This window comes from Tamandua tetradactyla, chromosome 23 (assembly GCF_023851605.1).
Source record: "Tamandua tetradactyla isolate mTamTet1 chromosome 23, mTamTet1.pri, whole genome shotgun sequence".
Taxonomy (NCBI): Eukaryota; Metazoa; Chordata; class Mammalia; order Pilosa; family Myrmecophagidae; genus Tamandua; species Tamandua tetradactyla.
The window spans coordinates 6,210,642-6,217,208 of record NC_135349.1 but is presented as its reverse complement, the minus strand read 5'-3'; the positions used below and the strand labels follow the sequence as shown (position 1 = coordinate 6,217,208).

Genomic DNA, 6,567 nt, shown 5'->3' with positions numbered 1-6,567 from the left:
GTCAGCCGCGATGCCGTCGCCATGATGGGCTGCGTCATGTGACGTAGAGCGCGGGCGGGATGCCGTGAGAGATGGCCCCGTCAGCCAATCGTCAGTTCCGCAGCGGCCTGGGAAGCCCCGCCCATCACCCCGACGGTTGGAGGGGTGGCCGCCGGGGCGCCCCCTGCAGACCGAGCGGTGAGTGGGCAGCAGGTAATTCCGACAATTATTTTAAATTTAAAAATGCAGAAAAGTATAAAGGAGGCAATAAAAAACATCTATACTCCATCCTGAATTTTTTTCTAAGATTTTATAACGTACCTATAATGGAACTGTCTTGGGCTCATCCCCTTACATTGACCTACACATGCTATCAGCCAAAGAACTTTGGGCTTTTTATTTCAGTTCAGTAAAAACGGAATGCCTCTCCTCTGGTCACCCACTGATTCAGCTCCTTAGCTCAAGTTGTTCCCTCTGCCAAGAATGCCCTTCCTGTCCTCTCTTGTCCACCTGGCAGACACCTTCAAGACTCACCTGATGGAAGGCAACATTCAAGAAGGCCCCTCCCGAATCGGCGGGAGAAGCGACTCCGCCTCCTTTCTGCTATCTGAGCTCCCAGAGAGTATTGTTCTGTCACTGTAAGCTCCCCGAGGGCAGGAACTGTGCCCAGCTCAACTGGGGGTCCCTAGGGTCTGACACAGGGCCTGGCATAGTTTAGGCGTTCTCTAAAGGAATGGAGCCTAGTCCTGACACAGGGAGGTGCGTCAGCTTCCAGGTGCAGCCCTTTGCCCACCAAAAAGGTGAGGAGAGGCCACGGTCCTGCAGAAAAGGTAGAGAAAGCACATTCCAGGCAGAAATAACATAGTGGTCAAAGGCCTGCGGTCGGAAAAATGCTGGGCTTTCCTGGAGAAAACACTTGTGGTTCAGTGGGGCTGTGCACAAGAGGGAATGGTTGAATCTTATCAGACAGGACTTGACCATTGATTGCAAGCAGGGTAACCTCCCCAACTCTCCAAACTCCCCAAATGCCCATCCTCAGTGCCGGCTTTCTAAGGTGTTAACCCAGCGCTGGACACACGCTTAATGCCGAGGGAACAGCTGTTGAATGATTAAGGCAAGCCAATAAACAGCTAAGTAAACAAATGGCTGGAATGTGAAATACTGAGTTAAAGTTGTCCATGGCTGAGTGCTGGGAAAAACAAGGAAGGCAAAAATCTTCAAAAGACACACAATCACCCTGTTATGCTTCTACTTCTATCAGGAAGCTGCAGACTCTGAGTCTGAGGAAGCCAGGGTGTGCTCATGCCATGTTCTGGGAAGAGATTCTGGTTATTTGCAGCTGCGTTGGCCCCAACAAATGCCCTGCCTCATAAACCTTGTGGTTGTTAATTATAATTTAGGTGCAGCCCAACAGCACATCAGACTACAACCCCAAAGTGGGCTTTGTTATTATTTGGTCAAGTCCAGAAGTAAAAAAAGAACTTACTTTTTCACTTCACAGAACAGGGGTTAAGGTACATATTCCTCAGAGCGTGTCTAATAGAAAGAAGTCTTTAACCAACTAGCTACCTCATCACTCAAACTTTTGCTCAATCCTTTTCTTGAAGAGTTCTAGTTAGAGAATTTATTTAAAAAAAACCTCTTTGCTTTATTTCGTTTCACCTAAGAGCCAGAAACAACCCTTGCCACAATTTGGGATTAGATCTCTAAGATTGGAAGCAATATCTTTCAGTGTTCCTACAGCAGTTCTCACATGTGATCAGCCTTTTCCAAAATTTCTGCCATGCCAAACCATCACTTGAAACACCCACCCTACATGCGGTATCTATCCTCTCAGCAAGCTCTGTTGAAGGCGGGATACTGAGGGACCTGGAATCATTTTAGTTCTGGAAGAGATTTCACATATTGAGGTCTGGGGCCCAGTGACCACTCTAAAGGTTTGCAGAGCTGAGCTAGATCAAATGGGCACGTCCACCAGGCTCCTGTCAGTGGTGGTTTGGAACCAGCTTGTACCAGCTTGTGAAAGCCAATTGTTAAATATTCAGGAATTTTGCATGCCATTGTTAAGAATTTAGTTATATACCCCTACACTTAAGTAAATGACATTTTAAAAAAGGTAATAAGTAACAAATATATCACACTTATGCAAGGTGTTAATAATAGGGTAGTATAGGGAAACCCTGTATTTTACGTGTGGTTTATTTTCGGTAAGCCCACAACTTCTTTAAAAATCTTTTCTTAAAAAAGATAATGAGGTGGTACAAGGGTAATTCAGTGGTAGAGTTCTCACCTCCTATGCGGGAGACCTGGGTTTAGTTCCCAGCCCATACACTTCCCAAACAAACAAACAAGCAAACAAACAAATGAAAAACCAAACAAACAAAAATTCAGCAAATGGTGCTGTGATAAGGGGATACTTACATGGAAAAAGAATGAAATGTGACCCCCACCATACAGCATACAAAAAAATAATAATAATAATGAAGAGAAGCCCTTCTAGAATGGAGGAGTAAGGGCCACAGCAAAAGCAATGAGGACACACCAGAATTGTCAAAATCAACTTTTTCAGAACTCTGGAAACTAACAAAAAGTTTGCAACACAAGAAGCATTTATTCAAGAAAAATGGCTGAATCTCAGTAAGAACAGCAAGTGGTGTAGCACTTAACTTGCCCTATTCTCATTCTTCTCTGCCCGCCTCCATGGCAGCTTTGAAAAACCACAGCCTAGCAGTCAACTGAAGGGGACATGTGCCAGTTTGAAAATATTATGAACCCCAGAAAAGCCATGGTTTAATCCTGATCCAATTTTGTGAGGCCAGACCTATTGTTTAGGGTGGGAAACTTTGATTGGATTGCTTCTGTGGAGATATGACAACCAAGTTGTGGGCGTGACCTTTTGATTAGATTACTTCCCTGGAGATGTGGCCCTGCCCATTCAAGGTGGGCCTTGATTAGTTTATTGGAGTCCCTTAAAAGGGGAAACATTTTGGAGAAAACTGAGAGCTGACACAGTCAAAGACACAGGCATCTGAAGATGCTTGGAGAACAAAAGTGACAGAGCAACACAAGACCCAGACGTTTGGAGATGCAGAAAGAAAATGCCCCCAGGGAAACTGTTTGAAACCAGAAGTCAAAGACCCCAGCAGACACCAGCCACGTGCCTTCCCAGCTGTAAGGGGTGTTCTGGAGCCATCAGCCTTTCTTGAGTCAAGGTATCTTTATCTGGATGCCTTGGTTTAGACATTTTTATGGCCATAAACTGTAAACTTGCAACTTAATAAATTTCCTTTATAAAAGCCATTCCATTTCTGATGTGTTGCATTCTGGCAGCTTTATCAAACCAAACAGGACAGAGCAGGGTTGAAACTCACCTAAGAGTTTTATCCCCAGAGGACTGGCCTATTTGACTTTTCTGACAGTTCCCTGGAAAAGTACCATTTTCAGGGCTTATCTGACTTGAGACTAACCCAGAGCTACCTCAACACAACAGCCCTGTCCCCAGTTTGTCAAAAATAGTCAGTGGCAATTGTTCAACATTGCAGCTGCCTCAGCTGCTGTTATCAGTTGACTGATGAAAAACTTAAAAGAAAAATCTGGGGATTGTGATGTCAGTAGGTGGCTCTGAAAAACATATTACCGGAAATCAAGAAAGCCATCTGTATGTGTAGGGGCTGTGCATTTGCCCAGGAAAAAAATTCGAAGGGTCTAATTTCTCATCTCTGACTAACCTTGAGGCTCTGGGAAAATAGGGAATAAAGGCTGAGACATAATTTTCAAATGCCTTAGGATTGAAGGCATGTCTGAACACATAGCCCCTCAGTAAAGCCTGGGAGACTTATTGGTTTGAGACATCTAAGGAAATCTTTATCCAATCATTAGCTGACTACTAAGCTAACTGAATAGAGACGTTAGTGGCCACACAACAAAGAAAACAGACTTCACAGAATTAGTCAGGAAAGTCACTAAACAAATAGCAGTAGCAGTAACAACAAACAGCAACAATAAACCTTTGGTTAGTAACAAGGGAGAGATATATTTCCAGAGTATCCACATTACATGATTTTAAATGTCCAGTTTTCAACAAAAAGAATTACAAGAGGCGGACCGAAAACCTGCCGCCGTTTTAGGGCGGGATGGCGGAACCCTCCGCCCTCACGACGACAGGGCCACACCTAATCCCGCCCTCGGCGCGCCTTGGCCTCCTGCTACTGTACAGCCTAGGCACACAAGTAATTTGAAGCGGATTTTCTCTTTGCAAAGGGGTAAAAGTTGGTGCCTGACTGAAGGATATGCCCAACCATGGAGAAGGTGGCGCAAATAATAAATTGCATGCAATTCACAAATATCCCAATGAGAGGACTAGTGAGCAAAAGTCTTCATAACAGCAGAAACACAAATAAAAGGCATTTCTTACCATCTGTGGAAATTTTCCTGTAATTCCTTTTTTCTTACTCCAGTATTAAGAATTAATACCAAATTTAAAAGATATGAATGAATATCCTAAAAAAAGAAAAAGGAAGACTTTTCACCCTTCTCGTTATTCAGATTCCTCTGGAATAAGCAGAATTGCAGATGGATTCAGTGGAATTTTTTCTGATCATTGTTATAGTGTCTGTTCTATGAGACAGCCAGACTTAAAATATTTTGACAACAAAGATGATGATTCTGATACGGAGGCATCAAATGACTTGCCAAAATTTACAGATGGAATCAAAGCCATAAACAGAAATCAGAGCTACCTGGTTCCCAGTCCTGTTCTTAGAATTCTAGACCACAATTCCTTTTCCACAGAAAAATCTGCAGATATTGAAATATGTGATGAAGAGTGTGACTCTCCTGAATCAGTCAATCAACAAACGCAAGAGGAGAGTCCTGTAGAAGTTCATACTGCCGAAGATGTTCCGATTGTTGCAGAAGTGCATGCAATTTCTGAGGATTATGATATAGAGACAGAGAACAATTCTTCTGAGAGTCTCCAAGACCAGACTGATGAAGAACCATCAGCTAAACTTTGTAAAGTTCTTGACAAGAGTCAAGCTTTGAATGTGACTGCCCAGCAGAAATGGCCCTTACTGAGAGTTAATAGCAGCGGCCTCTATAAATGTGAACTGTGTGAGTTCAATAGCAAATATTTTTCTGATTTAAAGCAACATATGATCCTGAAGCATAAGCGTACTGATTCAAATGTGTGTCGAGTGTGCAAGGAAAGTTTCTCTACCAACATGCTTCTGATTGAACATGCCAAACTGCATGAGGAGGATCCCTACATTTGTAAATACTGCGATTATAAGACAGTAATTTTTGAGAACCTTAGCCAGCACATTGCAGACACCCATTTCAGTGACCACCTGTATTGGTGTGAGCAGTGTGATGTACAGTTCTCCTCCAGCAGTGAGCTCTACCTGCACTTCCAAGAGTACAGCTGTGATGAGCAGTACTTATGCCAGTTCTGCGAACATGAAACAAATGACCCAGAAGACTTGCACAGCCATGTGGTGAATGAGCATGCATGCAAATTAATAGAGCTGAGTGATAAGTATAACAATGGAGAACATGGGCAGTACAGCCTCCTAAGCAAAATTACCTTTGACAAATGTAAAAACTTCTTTGTGTGTCAAGTGTGTGGTTTTCGGAGCAGACTTCATACAAATGTTAACAGGCATGTTGCTATTGAACATACTAAAATTTTCCCCCATGTTTGTGATGATTGTGGAAAAGGCTTTTCAAGTATGCTAGAATATTGCAAGCATTTAAATTCACATTTATCTGAAGGGATTTATTTATGTCAATACTGTGAATATTCAACAGGACAAATAGAAGATCTTAAGATTCATCTAGACTTCAAACATTCGGCCGATTTACCTCATAAATGTAGCGACTGTTTGATGAGGTTTGGAAATGAAAGGGAATTAATAAGTCACCTTCCAGTCCATGAAACAACTTGACTGTTTTCTTCGTTTAACTTGCATTATGTCAATGTAAAATAATAAATTCAACTTTTTTGGAAGATGTTAAATGGATGATTTTAAATATAAGTTATGAGAATTGCCTTTAACACGATTTTTTAAAATAGTCCACTTATCTTGTCATTGCTGCATTTTTCAGTATATAATTGCATCTTAAATATGGTATTTTCAGCTGTATGATAGTTGATAGTTTTAACCACTTATTGTGACTATCGTCCTGTTACTTGTAAGTGCTCTGATTTCATGAATTGATAGGGAACATGTATTAAAGAAACTATATTACAGTTTTCCTTACAAAAAAAAAAAAAGAATTACAAGATACACAAAGATATAAGAACATATGATCCATGTACAGGAAGAAAAGCAGTCAATAGAAACTTTCCCCGAGGAAGCCAAGAAGTTGGACTTAATAGACAAAGATTTTAAGTCAAATATTATAAGTGGGTGTGCCAGTTTGAAAGGATGTATGTACCCTAAAAAAGCCATGTCTTAATCCTAATCCCATTTTGTAAAGGCAACCATTTCTTCTAATCCCTATTCAGTACTGGATGTTGGAAACTTTCATAGATTATCTCCATGGAGATGTGACTCACTCAAGAATGGGTGTTAAACTGGATTAGGT

The 6,567-nt window shown here is 41.7% G+C and overlaps 1 pseudogene; it reads left to right on the top strand.

Moving 5' to 3' along the window:
* Positions 1-4,068: 4,068 nt before the first annotated feature.
* LOC143666463 (zinc finger protein 639 pseudogene) lies at positions 4,069-6,230 on the top strand (annotated as a pseudogene).
* Positions 6,231-6,567: the final 337 nt, after the last annotated feature.